This window comes from Labrus mixtus, chromosome 7 (assembly GCF_963584025.1).
Source record: "Labrus mixtus chromosome 7, fLabMix1.1, whole genome shotgun sequence".
In the NCBI taxonomy this organism is placed as follows: domain Eukaryota; kingdom Metazoa; phylum Chordata; class Actinopteri; order Labriformes; family Labridae; genus Labrus; species Labrus mixtus.
In genome coordinates this window covers 3,044,746-3,067,366 of record NC_083618.1, presented here as the reverse complement: position 1 = coordinate 3,067,366, position 22,621 = coordinate 3,044,746, and the positions used below count along the sequence as shown (strand labels likewise).

Here is a 22,621-nt window from a genome sequence, read left to right as displayed (position 1 = left end):
TCCTATGCAAGTCTGGAGTGTAATAAAAACATCATCTGACTTGGATAAGGCATTAAACGAATGGGAGAGTACTTTTTCTGGCCTCCTCTTAAGACAGCCTAAAAACATTGATTATCAGTTTTATGAAGACATTTGTTGCTTGGGGAGGATTGGGTGTTGGATGTTCAATATACCAATAGTGATGCACTCTTAAATAGAGATCTAACTAGAGAAGTATGGAAGCGATTAGTGATCAGAATTCAAGTGATAAAGCTAATTTGAAAATTCAAATGCATTAACAGAAATTCTTTTTAATTTTCAGAATATGAGTGTATTATTTGACTCAAAAATAAAATGATGATTAATTTATCTAATTTGAATTTTAGTTTTCAACTTCAAAAACGCACATTCTTTGACTAAATTAAAATGAGGAAGAAAATGACATTTGCTTTATCATTTTCAAAAAATGCCCCGCTAAATCTGTATCATAATTCAAATGAAAAAGCTAATTTTAAAATGAAAATACAGTAACAGAAACACGTTTTAATTTTCAGATTATAGGTGCATTATTTGACCTATATTTAAAATGAATATTCAGTCATCCAGTTTGCATTATACTTTTACTCTCTATGTATGCATATTGTATGACATCATTCAAATGAAAACTAAAAGGTCTTTGGCTTTTCGTTTTCAAACTTGCCGTGCTAAAAAGTGATCATAATTCAAACCAACTTGAAAACGAATTGGCAAAGTGGACGACGCAGGAAATTGACGTCAGACTCCAGCTCCCAGGCAGGTGAACGTAATATTTACAGTCTATGAGGCGAGTGGGCAGAACGCGCAGTACGATGGGTGGCGGGGTGAATCTTTAACGCTGGTACAAGCTCCAAACTAGTTGTTGCCCTGATTTTGATTCAATTTTAGCGTTGTAGTTGATTATTCTTTTAATAACTACAAAACAATCTCTGAAAGGGAGAGAGAGCTCATACAGTCGGTCGAGAGGGAGAGTGTGAGCCATTACGCACAGAGGATGAGAGACACTTTGTGCACAGAGCTGGAGAGATTATTAGAAACAGAAAATTCAATCGATAATCTTTTTTAATGTAATTAAGTTAAACAGAGAAGACAGTGATCTATAATCTATCAATAAACCGGTCTTAGGACACGTCTGTGTGAATTTCACGGCGTGCAGATGCTGAGTGACTCTCACGGTCAGAGATAGTGGGCATGGTGTCATGTGTGAGACTTGGTAGCTCTGGTTATAAAGCTGCTGCGTCATGCTCGCTGAAAGTTCAGTGTGCGCTGAAAAAACCACTCCGATCGCCACCCGTATCACAGTGTGAACTAAAGTCTGCCCAATTGTGTTAAAGATTCACCCCACCACCCATCGTACTGCGCGTTCTGCCCACTCGCCTCATAGACTGTAAATATTACGTTCACCTGCCTGGGAGCTGGAGTCTGACGTCACTTTCCTGCGCCGTCCACTTTGCCATTTCGTTTTCAAGTTGGTTTGAATTATGATCACTTTTTAGCACGGCAAGTTTGAAAACGAAAAGCCAAAGACCTTTTAGTTTTCATTTGAATGATGTCATACAATATGCATACATAGAGAGTAAAAGTATAATGCAAACTGGATGACTGAATATTCATTTTAAATATAGGTAAAATAATGCACCTATAATCTGAAAATTAAAACATGTTTCTGTTACTGTATTTTCATTTTAAAATTAGCTTTTTCATTTGAATTATGATACAGATTTAGCGGGCATTTTTTGAAAATGATAAAGCAAAATTCAAATTAGATAAATTAATCATCATTTTATTTTTGAGTCAAATAATACACCCATATTCTGAAAGTTAAAAAGAATTTCTGTTAATGCATTTGAATTTTCAAATTAGCTTTATCATTTGAATTCTGATCACTAATCGCTTCCATAGAGAAGAAGTCCAAAAAGCAATCAAAACAGCTGCAATCAAAAAAAGCTTTGATTTGGATGAGTTGCAGCACTCACCTCCCTACAATGACCCATGGATCAACCATGTGTTCTAAGCATGAATCTGTATGTCTGTTGACAGTTGCTGGGTTGGCATGTTTGATTCTGACGCTCCACCTTGATTAATATGTACAAAGAATGGTTGCTGTGCTGAATTCAGAACACATCAAGCAAAGTTTGACATGTAGAGCAAAAACTCCCAGTGCTGTTGTTCCTGTGAACGCCTCTTGTCCAGTCATATTACTTGGTCTGAGCTCACTGTTGTATAATGGTCATTGTTTTGCTCTTGGATGCTCACAATAACTCACTGCTTGTGGCAGCCAGGCCACAAAGTTACATTTTGGTCTAATTAAATTCTTGCAGTATTTCAACCCTTTTATTACCATTCAAAAACTGGAGGCAGTGCAGCCTCTGTAGCCAAAACTACTCCAAGAGAAGCACTTGTCAGAATAAAAGAAGCAAGATATGTGTTCGTCTTTCTGTTTGTACAGAAGAGCCTCAGGGCAGCAGTGACCATCAGTGCTCTCTTGACTAAACAGAGCTTTACTCAGGTGCAACAAGTGCATCTCAGGTACAAAAATGTTTCTCTTGGCCACTTTTTCATAAAACACCATGTGAAATTTTTATTCTTCTTCTTAGTATTCAATTCCATTCGGTTATTTGTGTCTTCAAAAAGAGACAAGTGAATCAAGAATAACATTACAACATAACATTCCCACCATCCTGAACTGTAGCTTTTGCTGCTGTTTATTTCCCGCTAATTAGAAATCATTAGTATGCTAACATGCTAAACTAAGATGCTGATGTAGTTGACTGTATTCATCAGTTTGAAATGCTAGCATGCACACATTAGCATTTAGCTCACAGCACCACTGTACATAAAGGCATCCTCACAGAGCTGCTCGCATGGCAGACTCTAAACTGGTTTTTGAGAGAAAACCCATACAAAGCACACACCAGAGAAACATAAAACCGACACAAAAACACAAATCATTCTATACACACCCACCACACATATGCACAAAAGACCCCCTGAGGCAAGTCGCTCAGTCAATTCAAGCTGTTATTCACACTAAGTGCTGTAGTGGATTCAGAGCTGCTCCCCATCTGAAATCAATCGATTCACTTTGCTCCTGATTTAGCGTCGTTCCCATAACCAATCTCCCCCTCTTTTCTTTGTTTGCCTGTCCCAGTGAGCCAAGGATGTTAGTCTCCATTGATGAGACATGTGGCATGACTGGTGACTAGACACAGAGAGAAAGAGAGACCACCAGTCTTGCAGGAGTACACAAACACATACCCCTACTTTATTGCATTATTCCTGCCCCACTTTTAATGTATTGACGTGTATTCAGCACGGTGGAAGTGATTCAGCATAAGCACAGGGATTTATAAAGATTACCATCCTTTAGACTGAAAGCCATTTGTCTCTTTATTTCATAGTATAAACAAATGCTCATATTCAGGCATGATTTTATTCTAATCTCTTCTGTAATGGCATTAATGTAGATAGGCCTGATTCTCGATGGAAAGCCTCAAAGCAAACACACACAATGAACATGGGGAAAAATCAGGTCATGGACACACAATATGGAGGTTACAGATTCATATGAGATAGTAACAAAGAATGCAATGACATGACATTAATAATATTAGAAATGGCTTGTAGTTATACGCATAGAAAATGAATACTGAATATTATCAGAGTGATTCATTCACTTTAAATACGACACTATCAGTATGATCAATGGAGCCTGTTTCAATTACAGCTATCAGGGAGCATCATTATCCCTGACACAAACCACAAAGCATGGATCATGCAGCACTTAAAACGTTAATGATATGCTCAGTAGTGATATTCACTTCAGCTGCACATTGAATGTGATATTTAGTTTGCATGGGATCAGCATATTAAACTGCATGTTTCTCAAAAGCAAAGGCACCCAGTCCAAAGCTTTTTATAATGCTCTATTATACGATTAGTAGAATTTGTTGCAGGTCGTTGCATTTCGCTGCATTTTAGCCTTTTCAACTATTGCAAGCCTTTATGTTTTGGAATTCATAGTTTGTATAGTATTTGTTTTATTCTGTGACACCTAGAGTTTACAGCATCTTCTATAATTGACCTAAAAGTTTATATCCACACGTATGGTGACAAAAGTTAATGCTATTCCTGAACTGTATGGACTACAAGCACAAATAAGGCCTCTTTGGAAAATCTGTAGTTTCAAATTTTTTTGAAATTCATTAAAATGTGCAAACTGCAAGTCTATTTTTTTGGTTCTTTCTGTCTTTTTCAAATATAAAGGTATGAGAAGATAATTAAGTGCCTTCATTGTATCACCTTCATATCTTAAATTCTAAATGTTCTTTGTTTCCAAACAGAGAGCACAGGATGTGTGTAAGGGGGCTTGTGTTGAAATACTTAATAGAGCCTCAAGCTATCTGTACAACCCCTTAGGCACCCTGCACCATTAGTGGTGTTACAAAAGCCTGTTGTTAGTTTGATTCGATTTTAAATACTTGAAATTCATTGTTAAACTGTAGTAACTTCAAGTGTTCTGTGAGATCAGGTTGGCTGCCAGTATAAATTCTAACTTAGTCGTCCTGTAACCCATCGATTGCTATAGCTTTTGTAATGAAAAGAAAAAGGGTGGAGAATGATCTTTTATGAATCATTTCCTCTGCTGACAGTACAGCATTCTGCACACTGAACCCCCCAATGGCTTAAACTCTGACATCGGTTTCTAGTTATTCATTTAAAGATTTCACCGACTGATCTCAGTGACAATATTTATCCTGCAGTTATATATCTGCCCTGTTACACTGACGTTAGCCTTGAGTCAACTCCAATACATGTCAGCTAACTGCTTTAACAGAATGTGAATACCATCAACATCAGTTTCTACCAACTCTATTTTTATGCCGTGTACGTTGAATATGTCGTATTTTCTGCTCTGCTTGAGGCCTTATTATGGTGGTCTAGTTACATTGTTAAATCAAAACATCAATTACAGTGTTCATATTTTAGTCCTCCTGCCCCCACAGAACAAACCACATACGAGCTGTTTCATTTATCCATTAGAACAACCAGCAGCAGTCATGCTATTAATACAATAACAAATGGCTGGCCGAAGGAGAAAAACATGTATCAAGACAAAGATTGTTCATGACGTAGGAATGGTTGGTTCCTTCTACCCAGAAGTCTGAAAATATTGTATTGAGATATTACATTCGCACTGCTAACATCTGTCATTGGATCTGTAAAAAGCTGGTGTAACATAATAAGTGCTCCAGTCCTAAGAGAGCTTATTCTTCCCTTCACAACTTCTCAAATGCACTGACAGTTTGTCAATGAGTCAGCCTGAAGAGAGAGAGAGAGAGCGAAGAAGGTTAGCATGAATTAGCTCTCTGGTTCTGAGCTACTGTGACTGTGCAGAAAAAACAGAATGATATAATTAGCTGCTCGTTCCTCAGATAATCCAAGGTCGCTTCAGGCCATTCAATCAGGACTGCTTATGATTTGACTGGCATTGATAACGTTGTTAATCGTGTGTGACCAGATAAACACCACGTGCTGTAAGGTTAAAGTTTCAAACGAAGAGTGACCTTTATTGGTGGCTGTAAAGTTACTGAGAGGTACCCTGAAGTCTTCATCTGGGCTTTTAATTAAAGGAAAGTTGTTAAGTTCCTATAGTTTTCATTTGATGTATGTGAATCACATAGAGGTCAGGCTATAAAGCATCATAATAAAGTATTTGTAGAGTATAATAGTGATGAATACTATGGTAGCAAGAGAGAAGCATGAGAAGCATTGTACATGATTTCCTTTTATACATCTGTATTTAGGGATGAAATTATTACAATTTTTCCAAAAGAAAAGAATCAGGAACCACATACTTTAGTGCAGATGTACTTTGGTTTCAACACTTTGAGCTAAATGTTGGGTTTTCCTCTAATAGTCCACCAAACTCTGGTTTATGTAGAGTCTTAGCAGGGAAAGTTTTCATTGGTTGTTTGGTCCCTGACATAAGGCACAAAACTTGAAGTCCAACATCTAAAAGCTGCACGTTGTCTCAACTCAACTCAACTTTATTTATTTAGCACTTTACACACAACACAGTTCATCCAAAGTGCTCAACAGCAAGTATAGGAAAAATCAAAGCATTAGAAAGTAACAGACAAAAACAACAATCAAAATGAAAGAACAGATAACAATTATGTAGAGTGTAACACAAAATTTACAGCGCTATGGATCCCTGAGCCTGATGGGTTGTTTCAAATTTACGCCAATTGAGTAGATATACCTTCTAAGGTGTCTAGAAACACCAATAGTTAGTGAGATACAGCTGTTGGGAGGTAGAGAGTTCAATAATTTTGGTCCAGCAACAAGAGAGGCTCGATACCCATAACACCCTGCCCTGAATCTAAGAATGGACAGAAAGTTTTGGTCAGATGATCTCTTACTGGCTGATATGGTGACAGGAGTTCTGGAAGGTAAACAGTGGCAAGTCCATTTAAAGGCTTTATATTTGATTTTTCACACTTAAATATAATATAAATCAAGTATATCCTCTGAAAATAACTCTGTGAGTCATGACTGTCTACAATGGGTGTAACACCCGAGTCCCACTGTCTGTGATGCTTTCTGAGTTTTCAGAGTCCTATCTTCAGTTTGTTTACATGTTCGGGACGGCCGGCTGACTCCTCCCCTCATGTATAAAAGTTGTTTAATTGAGGGACTAGAGAAAAGAAGAATAACATACTGTACTCACTGCTTAACTGTGTTTCTAGATCACGCTCATTTCAGGTAAATTTACATGCAGTGTGAAGATACGAGCATGATAAAGATCTCTAGCATTAGCATGCTAACACAACAATGCACCGCAAGTTGTTTTGGTTTCATGCTGGTGCTCAAGGGCGACATCTGCTGGATCAAAAAATCACAAATAAAGCCTTTAACACCTTGAACATAGTCAAAAGTATTTTAAAATCAGTTGTCAACTTGACGGGTAGAAAGTGTAAGGAGGCAAGAATTGGAGTGATCTTTTCTTATCAACCGTGTTAAAACTCTGGCTGCTGCATTTTGTACGAGCTAAAGACATGACTGAGTAATACCAAAATAAAGTGAATTACAGTAATCGATGCGAGTGGATATAATTGCATCAATACATCAATATCTTTCTCCAGGTCAGAATGATAGAGGATGGGTCTTAATTTGGAGATTGATCTGAGCTTCATGAAGCTTAATTTTACAACCTGATTTTTTTGGTTGTCGAATTTAAGTGCTGAATCAACTATAATCCGAAGATTTTTACCTCAGATTTAAGGGGCTGGGGCAGTGGCCGTGATGAGGGGATATTGAGTCTGTCAAGTGCTGTGGACCAACCAAAAAAAACGGCTTTATCGTTTTTGAGCTGGAGGAAGTTTGTGGCCATCCAAGATTTGATGTCTTGAAGACAATTTTTGAGGGCTGTGAGTGTGTTGTAGTTGTTTGGCTTGAGGGGGAGGATGATCTGTGTCTCGTCACATATGTTAACAGTGGTAAGACATGTTGTATTTCTGAAAAATGTGGCCTAGTGGGAGTTAGGGTAAGAGTTTGCACTTTAAGTTAGGCATGCTAACCAAAAAAATGCAGATAAAAAGATAATCTGACAAACTGCAAATACAAGATCAAAAGTTTATACCTATCGATCCGTATTCATGTATGTTATATTTTAGGTTAATTGAAAAATTGCTGATGCAACAGAATGCAAAGTCAAGGAATGACGAAAATCAGCAAGAGCCAGCTTCCAAGCACCAAGGATATATGTCAACACACCCTTAGATTGTTCAGATATTTCCCTAGAATGGATGACTGTCTGACTGTCCATCCATCCATCCAACCATACATCCATCCATCCATCCATCCAACCATCCATCCAACCAGCCGACCAACCACATTGTAATACCTTTAGCCAATCCACTTGCATAGCCAAGAGAAAAAAAGTTGAGAGTCCAAGAGCCACCACAACACACTGAAAACTCAAAGTCTGTTGGAATCTTCTTGCATGCTGCCTTTGCTTAGATTTTTTGCTTGTGATTTTTGTGTTGAGTGGTCATTTTAAGTTAAATCCAACCTGTAGGTATGTTGAGTAACACTGAGGTGGGTACAGAGGAATGAACACTTCATAAGACACAAATACAAACAAAATGAATGTATAAAAAGTCTATTTTATACAAATATACTTATGATGAACATTGCTTCACAAACGTTTGGGCACCCTGCTAATTTAAAGGGACATCAGCTTCAGATTTTATGGAAATGGTACTCTGGTGGGCGAGTAGAGAAAAGTATGGAGAAAGAAATGGAAAAAAGAACAAAACCATGATTGACACTGACAGAGAACAGTATGCAGAAATAAATTCCTGACATCAGCTGTGTGCGGTAACAAGCTCTTTTGTAGTTACATAGTTACAGACATAACGACATGGCCTGGTGCATTTATTAACACACCACATGAGGTTTGTGTTCATGTCTCCTGAGCTTTAGCACTAATCACTGCTCGTTTGTTTGTCAGGAGCTGGCATCTGAACTGGCAGTTTCTCTGTCTGTATTTATCTCCACCATTCTCGCTTTCCTCCTTCCATTTCTCTGTGTGATATCCTTTATGAGTCACCCACAGGTCTGTGCTGCAGAGGATCCAATAATTACTCCAAAACAACTCGTATCAAACAGCCACGGCAGGTTTATTTATAATTTAAAAAGCAGGGCATATCAAAGAATCAAAACAATCAAAATAGACCAAAAGAACACACACAGAATAAAGAATCAAATCATGAGGCAACATTTTGAAAATCAAAGCTGTGAAAGTACAAGCTGACTTTTAAGTGTGTACAGGCTAAGACTACCAAAACACAATATATATTTCCCAAGTAAACCCAAACAAACAAACTCTAAAAGAAAAACAACATCATCTTCTGCTTTCATAAGTAAGGAAAACACAAGGATATGACACAAAAAACATGACCAACAGTTATGTAGCATCTTAAAGTTGTGTCTTGGTGTAACAGCAGGGTCGGTCTAGAGCCAGCATCATATCTGGCAATTATTGGGCAAAAGCAAACTGTCTCTTTTTCGAAATTTGGAAAGGATATAAAAAGCCAACATGTTGTATTATGGTTTTAGAATGATAACAAATAATTGGAAAACTATTAGATACAAAATACATGGAAGCACTAAAGGATTTTTTTCATCATCAGGTTTCTCCCAAGTGATTTATAGATTTTTGGGGGAATCTTTCAATCAATTTTCATGTTAAAATTTATGATAAAATAGTACAAATATCTTCCATAAATATGAAAAACGTTTCCAGTGGGAGCATGCCATGCACCCATCTCGGTCTAGAGCATGAAAATTCACCTTGTGTGTCTCATTCCCTTGTAATAGTCCAGGGTTTTCTGTTATTGTACTAAAAGGTTTCATTAGACTATAGTTATTTTAATCACAGATAAACAGCTAAACCTTCCCCTTTTAGACAGGAAAGGATGCAATCTCTTATGTGAATGGCAGTGATAGTCACCTTTGATGACAAGAGACTGCTGCCTTCAACAAAAAGAGGAAACAGAAACAGGCAGGTTCTATAGATGCTCAAGAGCAGCTGTTTTGTTCGATTTGACCAGTGCTGAGTGAAGTTCACAGCTCTCCATGTTTTCGCTTTTAGCAAGATGCGCTCCAGCTCTAGCTACACAGTTATTACATTGTGATTTAGTATCGTGGAAAAACCTCACTATTAAGGCCGACAGAGTTCCAAACACACACACAATGAGAGGTGGAAGGAGGCTGTGGAGAGCAATACGAGACTAATAAAAGTGTTTGAAAGAAAGCTACAGATCATTGTGAATGTCGAGGTCAAGCTGTACAATTAATTTCTCAACATCCCAGTTTTTTTTAGACTGTAAAGCTTAGGGTTTGTGTGAGTCAGTGTGTGTGTTTAAAACTTTGAGTGATACATTATAAGAATGTTTAGAACATGTGACACAATCCTCCAGTAACACTGTGTAAGAACAAAAGTGACAGTATATCGACAGAGGTGCGCTATGATGGTTTTTGCTAGTACACATCATAGTTACCTTGCCCTTTTAAAAAATGACACTTTTATTATCATAATATCATAATAAATCACATGTTCGACAGTCTATTACAGCCTGCCATTGCACCATGTCACTATTATGTGATTTAAAAAAAACACAGCTCGAAGTTTTGGGGCTTCTGGAGTGGCCAGCTTCTACTTAAATAAGCACTGAGGGGTTCCTGAGGGCGTTTCCATGTTTGACATTCCCACTAGTTACTTGAAAAGGTAAAATTGAGTTATACTTAAGAGATATCTACCAATGCAGTGGGAGCTCCATTGTATAGTTGTCTGGTGTGTTTTGTCCCTATTCCATGTTTTTTTTCTTCTTATTTTACAAAAGCTTTAAAACACTTTGAATTTCATTTGATTTGTAGGAAAGGTGCTAAATAAATAAAGCTTTATTTATATATTGATTGATTGATTGATTGATTGATTGATTGATTGATTGGTGACACTGCCAATGAAACGCGTCTGATCCAACCTTCACAACAGCGTCCTAAGACCCTTGCTTGTGTTGTACTTACTCTCTGATGTACGACGCTTTGGATAAAAGCGTCTGCTAAGTGAATTGTAGAATTGGTGAATGCCACTGGGTTACAGGATGCATTTCAGCTGATGTGGTTCACCTCTTTTGCTCTACGGACTGTTTTCCTGAATGCTACCAGTCCCAGATGAAACACAAGTGGATACTTGGACTGCAAAATGGAAACTAAACAACTGATACCAAAAACCTTGCCCCTGTCAGTAAAGATGAACATTTTGTAAAACCATGTCTTCTAAAGTATGCTCTAAAAATATTCTTATTAAAATGTAAAGCCCAACGCCTTTGTGTCTCTTTTTAGGTAAAGATGTGCAGCCTCTGATGTGTCACTGTGATGGAGGAGCCCTAAAAATACACTCACACTAACCCACCCAATAAACTCTTAAAAAGACAGAACAATAGAAGTCAACTTTGGGATTTATCAGTCAGACAAGTTTCACACCTACATTGCACAGGCGACACAGACGACGTTATTATGCAGGATTCAGTATTAAGTGAATCTATTCATCTCTCGACGACGTATGTGTGCGTGTGTGAAAGAGAGGGATGATTATTAGCGAGGCCATGAGAGTAGATTTAAGTAAATTGAACACAGAGGTGAGCTTGCTGTCCTCTAATTTCATTTTTTTACTCCATTCTTTAGTGGGGGGTTGGACTATGCATCCCAATGAGGCTCTATCTGTTGGAGAAGTGGTCTGACTGTTTATAAAGACTCTGGAGACAGGAAGCAGTGGCATAAGTTATCAGGGACTCTGCGTGTTATGGTTCCCTGAAGGAGGATGTAGTGTTGTTTTCAAATAAGTTCTGATACCACTGAGAAACACCAGAAAACAGTCCCTCAAAGATAACGCAGGCTTCTTTTGCTTTTGTTGAAGCCTGATTTTGAGGCATCTTTTAAAAAAGTATCTCAATGCAAGTTGTGATATTTTGAGGCATTGAAATTGCTGTAGAAATATGGTTAGTGTAAAAATATTTGAAACTGGTATACCAAAAAAAGGTTTTGGATCACAGCAGTTCTAGAAATGTTCTTTATTTTTGGATAAAAAGAGCCTCTGGTAGTTTTCTTCAAAGCACCAAAACCTTTTTATAAACATAACGTCTGTCAAAATAGCAAGAAGAAAAAAAACTAAAAGTTAAAGTGCAGCGAAAATGACAAAATATCAGGTACAAGAAGACATCTTGTGCTCAAAGGACAATGTGTGTGTGGTTACTTTAGCTGCTACACAAGTGTAGAGTGATTGAGAACAATGGGATATCTAATGCATAATGCCTCTCTGGGATCAGCGGTGAAAAACACATCAGTAAAATAACCTCTGATTGGTCGACAGGCTCAACTAGAAGCATCATGAGACGGCTAAGATTTTACAACACAGGATGGTGGAATTAATGATCACAAGCATGCATAGGAAGTGGTTGAATTTGTGTTAATTGTTGTAATAGCAACATCAGGGCATACTTGAGGGACTGGTTAAAGTGCCAAAACGTAATTACAAAGACTTTAAAGAATTTTTAGTGCACTGCAAATCACAATTATGACGTCAGGTTTTTTTCTGATGATCCAACTCATAACTGTAGCTTTGAATTAAGAAAGATGTGAAGCTCAATAAAATCTACTTTTGTTTAATATCATACTATAAAGGCAGCTGCGGGTGCAGTTCGTATGTCTGTCTGAGTTTTTCATATTGAGGCAAACAAAATTTCCCCTCATTATTTATGAATGACAGGAGTGCAAAGACAAAAACACACACACAGACCTTCTGATAACACTATAACAGTTACAGCTGATATTAACAGACCCAGCTCAACAACAATTTGCAAATACTGTGAAAATCTTCACATCTGTGATCTCGAGTGATTTTTGGAAATCTGCTATCACCATGCGGTAACCTCCATCTAGCAAATTGAAGCCAATGCGGAAGCGCAAAATCCTGCAGTTTGTCAAGTGTCCGCTTGAGGTTGGCTCTAGTTAGGCGGGAGTTTTAAAACTGCTCGGTTTTGATTTTGAAAACGATATGTGTTATACACAGTTAGACGCGTAGCTGACATGATTGACAGGTGGGTGCGATGTTACGGTTCTTCAAAGGGCTTAAAACCCGCCTCAGCTCTATGTCGTTAGTTTGACTGAAAGTTAGGCAGAGACAGCATTTCCAACATGGCGGCTGCTGCCGATGAGCTTCCGGAGCCCCCTGCTGTAACAAATGGCTGGTGTCACTCAGGCTTCATCCATTAATATTTAGAGTCTATTGCTACCACCCATGCCAACATTCAGAAACTTTAACATTTCTTATTTTTCTTTTTTACTTTTCAGTCTTGGGCCTGTCAGGGACTCATTTCTCTTCCAGCTCATGAGCAGCTGACAGTCGGACCTCTCCTCACTGAGATGCATCTTTTGACTGCCGCCATTTACTCTCCATTATGTTTACCAATGGGCCTGTGCCCGCCAGAGGCTGGGGGCTAGCTGCTGAGGCTATCATTCATAGCAGTGGAGAGGCAAGGATTAAGGCCACTGAGAGAGAACGGCAGAGAGAGGGGTCTGCATCTTAATGCAGGCCCCAGTGTGGAACAGCCTTGTTAAGAGGAGGCTCTGTGGAGAAGGAGGAAGAGGCAGAAGTGGGTTGAGGGGTCATAGGGGGCTGCGTGTGGAATGATATTAGGAAGAAGGAAAAAACGGAAAATGCAGAAAAATATTTGAGAAATTGTTTGAATAAGACGGGAAAATAAGGAAATAAGAGTGCATTTAAAGTACAAAAAAAAAGCCCTGCCAACATTATGTGTTATTTTGATTCAACCACTTATTTATAAACAGGAATAACTTTTCTTTCAATATCACTACTAGCAATGCTATTTACTTTCCTCGTCACATCTCTGCAAATGCAAATGTTTAGCAGCTTTTACTGTCAGGGTTGGAATTTCTTGTGAATTTCTCCATGACTGAATAATTTGGATAGTCAAATCTAAATAATTGATATCTTTCCAACTCCATCTACTTGGTATCTGATTTCTCAGTCTGGTCAGTTAATATTTTAAACACAACTTGGTTGGAAACTTTCTCAGTTTCAAATCAATAGCACAGTCTGTTCTGCTTCATCATCAAGCATCAAGTGAAACGTCACATCTCTTTTTAAAAAAGAATTTCAGGACGCATTTATGCCCATATTAGGGCAATTGATAGTGCAGTGGTGGTTGAAAAGACGGCAGAGGACGATCGGTTTATGACATGCAAAAATAATGAAACACTGGAATAATCATAAAGGATGAAAGGGTGCTCTGTAACAATTTTGCCATCTTGTCACCCGAGGAATCTTTTTTTGTCTTTTTGACTGATAGCCCCAAAAAACATACAACCAAACCTAAGTAGCTTCCACCCTATGAAAGCTTAACACTGATTGTTATTTGAATCTGATTTAGAAAAGTCTTTCTTCATAATAAGTCTGAAATGTATCACTAAAAGAGAATAACACATTTCCCAAGATTTCAAACTCGATCCACTGCTCAGACAGGCTGACATAAAACTGTACTTAGAGCCTCACACACACACATTTATAGACACACAAACGTAAACCTAACATGGATCCATCATAACAGCATTTCACACTCCATTGAGTTCCTTCAGTCACGGCTGTTTGCTCTCACACTCTGTTAGGTTCTACTGCTCTTAGATGATGCAGCTGAAAAAGAAAAGAAATGAGGATCATTTAACTGATGCAGGACATCTTATTGCGTTGCTCATGGGAGTTGACTCCAGGTTCTTCTGGGTCTGTTGTCGCTTTAACGTATCTGATCTGATGAATGACACTTGTTTACACAAATTGTGTAACCAACTGACACATTATATCTTCATCATTTTTTTTCCATTTGCTGAGTCTTAATGCAGGGGACAGGGTTTTTATGATTGCTGGACCACTGAAGGACATGAAGATATTTCCTTTGTAAACTAAGTCTTAATTCATTAAACACACTAAATCCTGACTATGGTATTATTTACTCCTACGTTTACTTCTGTTGACCTCAGGTGGGTGTTTTGGCATAACTTTAGCAGATCTGTGGAGAATAGCATAATTATCCTTGACGTTCAGAGGTGAAGTCGAATGTGGAAAGCCACACTGTAAAGAATCTCCTTGGTGGGTGCTTATATGAAGCACAACACTGCATGAATTTCAAACAGGAAGATGATTATAACTTTGAAGGAATCATTATGCAATCTCGGTACCTGTATCTTCCACCATGTGCAACCAATAGCCTCATTTAGTGTTGCATTACCTGGCTTCTACATAGACTGATTAGCATTAGCGTAATGTGCTTGAATGCTGATTTTTCCAAGATGCTTTCCTATTTCTGGAGCTGAATGAAATGATAAGCTGGTGCATGATAAAGCTAGGGTTAGAATTGACATTACATTTTAAGCCGCAGTCTTGATGTACGCAGTCTCATCCAAAATGTAACTTTATTCACCTACATTTAATTGCTCACACCGTATCTGCTATGCACAAAGCCACAAGGAGAAATCAATGTTCAGAACACAACACTCACAAATAGCACTATTATATCATCTTTTTGCAGGATCCTTCTGTTTGACAGCTGGGTTGTAATCCTCCTTAAATCCTGGACTTTTAAGAGCACAAACAGTTCCTTTTTTGCAGTGTTAATGAGCGTTTCCTAGCATCACACCAGCCATAGAGGCATGTCATGTTGTGTTCAGAATTGCAACAGCCTCAGTGGTAAAGCTCCCCATTTGCCAACCTGAGCCTGTGCCAGCCCTAGTATCCCAGCGCAGCACGGCTAGCATGGCTATTAGCTGCAAGGCAGGTGAAAAGAGGGTTTGGCACCCATTCCTGTAATCCTGCCGCCTCCTCTAGGGAACGGAGACTTGAGGTTTAATTAGAGAGGATAGTCTTGGGTTTTTGGACAGCTAGTGGAGCCTTTAATTGATGTCAAAAGTGCATTTTTCATGTCAGATCCACCCAAACTGCACTGCTTTGATTTCAAGTTGGATTTCAAAGTGGGAGGTTTGAAGTATCAGGGTTGCAACCTCTCTCCCAATACTTGTTTTATGTAAAGATGGAATCAGCTAATTTGTGCTCAAGACATCAAACATGTGAATGTCTGACAGGTCGGTGCGAGTAAGAGAAAGTAAGCAAAACAAGGAGATAAAAACTGCAGCATAATTCAGCATTTTCAAAGATTTCAGACTGTTTTGGAACTCTTAGAGTTGCATTAAATAATCAGCAGATGGGTGTGAATTTTGCCACGATTTTTGGAATGACATATTGCTTTCATTTAGTTTCATTTTGGCAATCACGGCAGAATCAAAAATCATTTTAATTTGTTTTGCATTATCCAGCTTTCTGACTACACTCTTGTAGATTTGCATCCCAACAAGATTCTGACAACTAAGAAAGGTCTGCTTTTTTCCCCCTAAGACAATACAACTGCAAATAACTTGTAAAATAAAGGGCAAACAAGGAAGGTTACATTTCACTGAGTAAATGATTCAGTTTTTACATTGAGGCTTGTATCTGGAAATTGCAACACACATAACACATAAATTGTATCTGTTTTATTTTTGTTCTCATATCAAAACAGTTTCCATTCCAAAACATCCTGTAACCGTGTTGTAACTAGACTCGAAGCTGTGATGTATTTCTAAACAGCTTTATCGAGAACAAGTTGAAAAAGGACACAACGAGATATGAGATTCTTCTGTTTTGGGAGAATGACGACATCTTGTCTCTCTCCGACGTAAGGCAGTTTAAATATAGACTTCTGCTACTTTATCTGTTCCTGCCGCTTCACGTTCTGTTATACTTGATCGTAGACTTCCTGTTATGTTTTCATCCTAGAAATTCAGCATCAGTGAAATCAGCATTGTGTCTTGAACCTTTTCTACAATCTGCCAATATAACTCCACTTCTCTGAAGTTATGTTACAGTATCTACCAAAATATTACCTATAAACCAAAAAGGTTACAACACCTTTATACCCAAGAAGGACACTATTCTTTCCCATTCCCTTCCATATTGCTTTCATCCCTTTATTGATGCAATATGCTGTAATGTGCCCCCCCTGACTGAGCAGTGCAATATACACCTCCGACTCTGCAGATATTTAATACAGGGCAACGCTATACATTATAAATGGCCCTCTGCAATATACCATTCCTCTGAAATGAAGCCACTGCGCAAATAGAGGAAATAGAAATGACCTGCCCTTGGAGTACCTCCAGGGATTTGGAAGTTTTATTCCCGGGCTTCTTCTTTCTGTCACGTAAAATTGCGTTCATTATATACTTAAATTAACAGAGAGCAATGTTATAAGGTCAAAGAGATCACAACGTACAGCAGACAACGTCAACCACATGAGGAGGATAGAAAAAAAAGGGGGGGAGGGAGTAAACAATCAAATTGTGACACAAGCTAATGCATGAGTGGTACGTGCCAAAATCCCAGATTTTATCAACATGGCCGTGGGCTGTTCTGCTTCTTTTTGTATGTGTGCGTGTGTGTGACGGAGACAAGCAGAGAGGGCAGAGTGCCGCTGAGAGTGACGAGATGCGATGAGACACAGTTTGAGTGAGTGCACACTAGCAGGAGGGAGAGAGAGAGAGAGAGAGGCAGAGTGTGTGAAAGTGGACGAGAGAGCAAGAGAACAAGAGAGGGAAGATGGACATAAATGGCTATGAGTTACCATACCCTACCATTTTTTACTTCTTTTTTTTTTTTTTTTTCAGGAGAAGCAAATTGAGGCCACTAACGCAGCAGTTAGGCTGCTTTTCAGGTCAGCTGGAAAAGCTGCACTTAAAGGGTAGCCAGACCTAAATCCATTGTTAATTTAATGGAATAAAAAGAAACTGCGTCCCACTAAAGGATCCACGAGCACGTCTCATATCATCCATGCAGGACAGACCCATGGGAGCTTATGTGATTAAACCTTTTGGAAAAATACTATTGATTTCTGTTGATTATATCCCAGGCTGAGCACAACTGGATCTGCATCAGCTGTTTCCTCCAGTGTGTCAAACAGAGACTCTTCTTATTGTTGTTTTTTTTAAATTTGGCAACATTTCTGTGGTTTTTTTTTCTCCTGGTAACATCCTGTCGATTCACAACATTTCTGAGCTGAGCTGAGCTGTGGGAAAGTGACTGCTGAGTGGACAGAGCAGCATGTGTGATTCATGTATTTGTAGTGTATCTGACCTTGTAAATATGAGAATGGGAGTCTGGGCTAAATCATCATGGAAGCACGTTGAATGTAAGGATGCGCCTGAGTTCACACGACAGCTCATTTATATCAGTCAATTGATCCTGCAATTTAGAGAGAATTGTTCCATCCTATAAAAACTCCTAAAAACAGTGCAACAAATTCAAAATGAAAAGCTTGATCACCCTTCAGAGTGTTCACAAAGGAGTGTTATAACCAATACAATGATGATTATTTGTGTTCAATATTGGAGAGAGAATGACATACAAAGTTCCCTATGGAGTTTGTGACATTTCAGTTGAGAGCTAGCCTCATATTTCTAAAATCTTGCACACATTATTTCTTTGCTGAGAGATTAGCAAACAGTAAGGTTTGCGAACACCTCTGTTAGAAACACAGCCATCCAATAAAAATAAGTCTAGGAAGACCGTAGAGCAAAAATAAAGAATACTTTCAAATTTCAAGACACGACATGCCCTCAGTCTCCTATTAGACTTCCTTCCTTCCTTCCATTAACAAGTAACAAACTAACCCTGCAGTCTGTGACTAACATGTTCTAAACCTAACCTGACAAGCCACTGGGGCCAACACCACCCAGTTCTCCTAAACCTCCATCGTGTATCTCTTTACCTGTCAGAAAATGATGTTGCTGATGAAACTGTGGAGGAGGAGCTGCATCACAACATCACAGGGACACATCGCCCACTGTTGTTTTGTTTTAATACCCACACAGACAGCAGAGAGCCCCTTGTCCTGTGAGAGCGCCAGGGAAATGTTCAAGGAACAGCCTTATAGCCTGTGTGTGTGTGTGTGTGTGTGTGTGTGTGTGTGTATTTAAACACCGCATAGACGCAGTGTAAATACTGAGTCCAAAAACAGCGTTTGAATCAGCATGAGTCACCATCCCACCCACTTTGCACGAAATGTTCACTCCTGTCTGACATATTTGACTTAATATCTAAAACACACACACACACACACTCAGTGGGCGAGATGTAGGCTGTTAGACACTAACACGAAGCAAGAATTCAACAGTTTTAGTCACTCTGGAGTCGTTTTACCTTTTAAGTGAAAGATGACTTGGAGGTTGTATCCGTGTTTTGTCCGTAACTTCTCAAGCAGCGCATCTGATTTCGAAGACGTGTCGTTAAAAAAAAAAACAGGAAGAAAACAGCATCGACCGTCGCTGTGGTAAACAGCAGCGGCGGCGGCGTTTCCCTTTGAAGACTGCTTATCAGTCGGCGTGTTCGTCCGGTGAGTTTGTGTGTCTCCGGCGGGAAAGACAGCACGAGCTCCGGTCCTCAGCGGTCTCCATTACCGACATTTGTATTCACATATACATGCGGAGACGACAGACAGAAACACCAAGACATACGAGGGAGGAATTGAGAGAGGAGGAGGACTGCCTCTGTCCTCTGTCAGGCGAGCCGGCTCGATGCTGAGATCCTGCTGAAACCAACCAACAAACTCCAGAGAGAGAGAGGGAGAGAGAGAGTGAGTGAGTGAGAGAGAAAGAGAGAGAGAGATTGAGAGAGAAAGAGAGAGAGAGAGTGTGAGAGAGAGAGAGAGAGGGCGAGAGAGAGAGAGATAGTTGGCACATCACAAGTAAAAAGCTTGTATTTCACTGTACCTGTTTTTCATGTATAGCTTTGGTATTAGTGTTTTCTTGCTTCTGGCGCCAATATACTATAAAGTTTGAATTTATGTCATAAGATTATTTAAATGTGTAATGTTTCAGGCAGCCACATGGCGTTTATTAATTTCCATTTAGCATAGGACTTTGATTACATTCAAGTAGAAACTTGAGATGTGGATGGAGTTAGTGACCGAGGAGGCTGTCAGCTGCACCTGCATGCAGATGTCGTCAATTAAAGCTAAAGCATTGTTGAGAGTCGATGGGTTATGCATTACGGATTGCATTTTGCCCTTTTCTCAGGACGGTTTTCCTGCAGCCAATGTTTGCTAAAATGCTACTCGATTACAAAAAGGTAACCATTTGTCAATTTTTTTTAACCTAAATTTCTAGACAACAGACAGACAGTACAGGGCAGGCAATACATGCAAAGGATCATGTGTCTTCAAGTTGGGGTCCTGCTTACCTTGTTTTGGGGTTCCATTTTGCGGTAATAACTTGCCAACTATACATTGTCCCGCTAATTACATGCCTACTACTTAGGAAATCAATAATTTGAAACAAATATTGTTTTTGAAATGATTAAAAGTAATGTATTTCTTTCGCTAAACTAGTCTGTTGGATCTGTGGTTTGAGCTGTGTCCATGGCAATGGTTAACTCTGTAGCCTTCATAAATGAGCAAAACTAGCCTTTTCTTTACTCACATCAACGTAAACATTTTAACTGATGGTGAAGTGAGTCAATGTGAACAGATCCCTATGAATCAGAGCAGCACCTGATTGAGTTTTTCTGTCTCATCATTTTCAGAGTATGCTGACATTGTCTTTTCAATTCACCAGTCTTTAAACATCCTGTGTGGCACATGGCACTTTCTATGTGTTGACTTCATGTGATATGTTCAGTTTTGTAGATTTCTCTTTCGTAGTGTACTGTTCTTTTAACCTCTCTCCTCCAATTGTTATTCACTTCTTTCCGCATATTCATGTTATTTCAGATAGTCCTCCAGATTAGAGCTCTTTCCCTATGAGCCAAGTGTTTTTCTCAGTAATGGTTTGTTCTTCTTAACATCAGTGATTTAGAGATAGCAGACCATTGAACCGGATTGGCCAATTAGAATGAGGTAGTTATCACAGTAATAAATACAAAATAGAACAGCAATAATCATAAAAAAATAGGTGTCCAAAAGTAGTGTTCCGATTTTTTAAATACCATGAACAAGAACAAACCCTAAGAAGATTCTCCCTCCAGCTTTTGTGAAAGTGCATAAAATCCCTGAGGGGAATCAAGCATGACAGCTGCGGCTCCTGCTGTAGGGTGTACCAGATTTGGGGCACAGTATAGGAAACAGCCTTTTCACCAAATCTCCCCTCATGATGATATAGAAACTGAATCTCATGTGTAAATCTCGTGAAGTGCCCCTTTAGTTCGTTGTTATGTGACTAGTAGTTTCAAACTCCTGTTGATAGCATACTTTCCAGAGATAAACAGATCCAAAGGCTGCCTGGAAGTGAAGCTACAGGACATGAAAATACTTTAAACTGTACTGTACGACATCCATTCCAAAAAATGTTAGCAGAAATGCATATTTCATTTAAAGGCAGGGATGTAAATCAACATAACGTACTAAAAGAGTATTGACCTGGATTTTCTTTCATTAATCAGAGTATCTGTTTATATTGGTTTTCAAATTTCAGCTTGAATTCATTTCACTCGGCCATCCTGAAGCTTGTTTCCTGTAAAACAACGAGACATATATGGAGTAAGGTCAACCGAGCGAGAGACAGACAAATAGAAAATATATTCAGTCCAATTTTATTTCTGCAAGATATGTTGATTGTTGTCTCACATTAAGGGGAACAGGCAACCATACTGCATACAAATCAACACTGTGGATCTGCCCATCTGTTCTTATCACACTGCTCTTTCTGAGCAGGGAATGTAATTCATTTTGTCACCCTCTGCTTTAGCTCTGTATGCAGTCTGTATGTCATGCCTGTGAAGCAGAGACCAGGCTGCACTGAAAGAGAGTAAAGGAAAGAGAGATATGAAATGGATTCAGGACCATGGACAGCTCACTGTGGTGCCTAACTAGGCCAAACACTCTGCTCTTGTTCTTGCTACTACCTCTTTTCACCATGTCAGTCGTTCTAAATTCAGCATAGAGCAGACTTAAGATATGCTGAGGTTCATGTCCTTGTCCTGTTACTAATTGATTCCAACCCCAAAGAACACTCAGGGAACATGCAGCATTGTCTATAGACAGAAAAAGACAAGAACGCGTACGATGTGTGGTGAGACATCAAACACAGTTTAGTCAAGCTAAAGCAGCCCCAGGAGGACCACTGGGTTATTGCTTTATTATAGGGGCGGCTTCCACCTGTCAAATTTGATCGCTCTCATCCCCGGGAGTTCAATGCTGCAGGAGGGAATGCAAGTGTTTCTTCTAAGGTCGACATTTACCTTCATGTACTTTGAAGCAGGTATCACACTGAAGTGAAAACAATCCCATTCAGAATATTATAGCAAAATAATTTGTGATGATCTTATAACTTTAAAGGCTTTATATGTGATTTTTTGATCCAGCAGATGTCGCCCTTGAGCACCAGCATGAAACCAAAACAACTCGCGGTGCATTATTGTGTTAGCATGCTAATGCTAGTGATCTTTATTATGCTCGTATCTTCACACTGCATGTAAATTTACCTGAAATGAGCGTGATCTAAAAACACAGTTAAGCAGTGAGTACAGTATGTTATTCTAATTTTCTCTAGTCCCTCAATTAAACAACTTTTATACGCGAGAGGAGGAGTCAGCCGGCTGTCCGGGCGATGTAAACAAACTGAAGATAGGACTCTGAAAACTCTGAAAACATCACAGACAGTGGGACTCGGGTGTTACACTCATTGTAGACAGTCATGACTCACAGAGTTATTTTCAGAGGATATACTTGATTTATATTACATTTAAGTGTGAAAAATCACATAGAAAGCCTTTAAAGCAAAGAGGGTGATTGACTGTTTGCTTGAAGTTTGAGTTAAAAAAAAAGTTCATATTGAGCAGTTTTTAAATATGTCATACTTTATAACCCAAAGTTTGCAGTAAAATAATCACAAGTTGGTTACAAGGCTTTGTGTGCAATTGAATGATGTGGAACTATTTTAA

The 22,621-nt window shown here is 38.9% G+C and overlaps 1 protein-coding gene across 5 annotated transcripts in view; it reads right to left on the bottom strand.

Annotated features, from left to right (window-relative positions):
- The window catches only part of dlgap4b (discs, large (Drosophila) homolog-associated protein 4b), a 114,126-nt gene extending 94,779 nt beyond the window's left edge, over window positions 1-19,347 (bottom strand). The window contains exon 1 of one of the 5 annotated variants that reach the window (XM_061042125.1): window positions 18,887-19,347. The gene's annotated coding sequence lies outside the window, so the exon portion shown is untranslated. The remainder of the gene's footprint in view (window positions 1-18,886) is intronic. The other 4 variants (XM_061042122.1, XM_061042123.1, XM_061042124.1 and 1 more) reach the window with 4 other exon arrangements.
- Window positions 19,348-22,621: the final 3,274 nt, after the last annotated feature.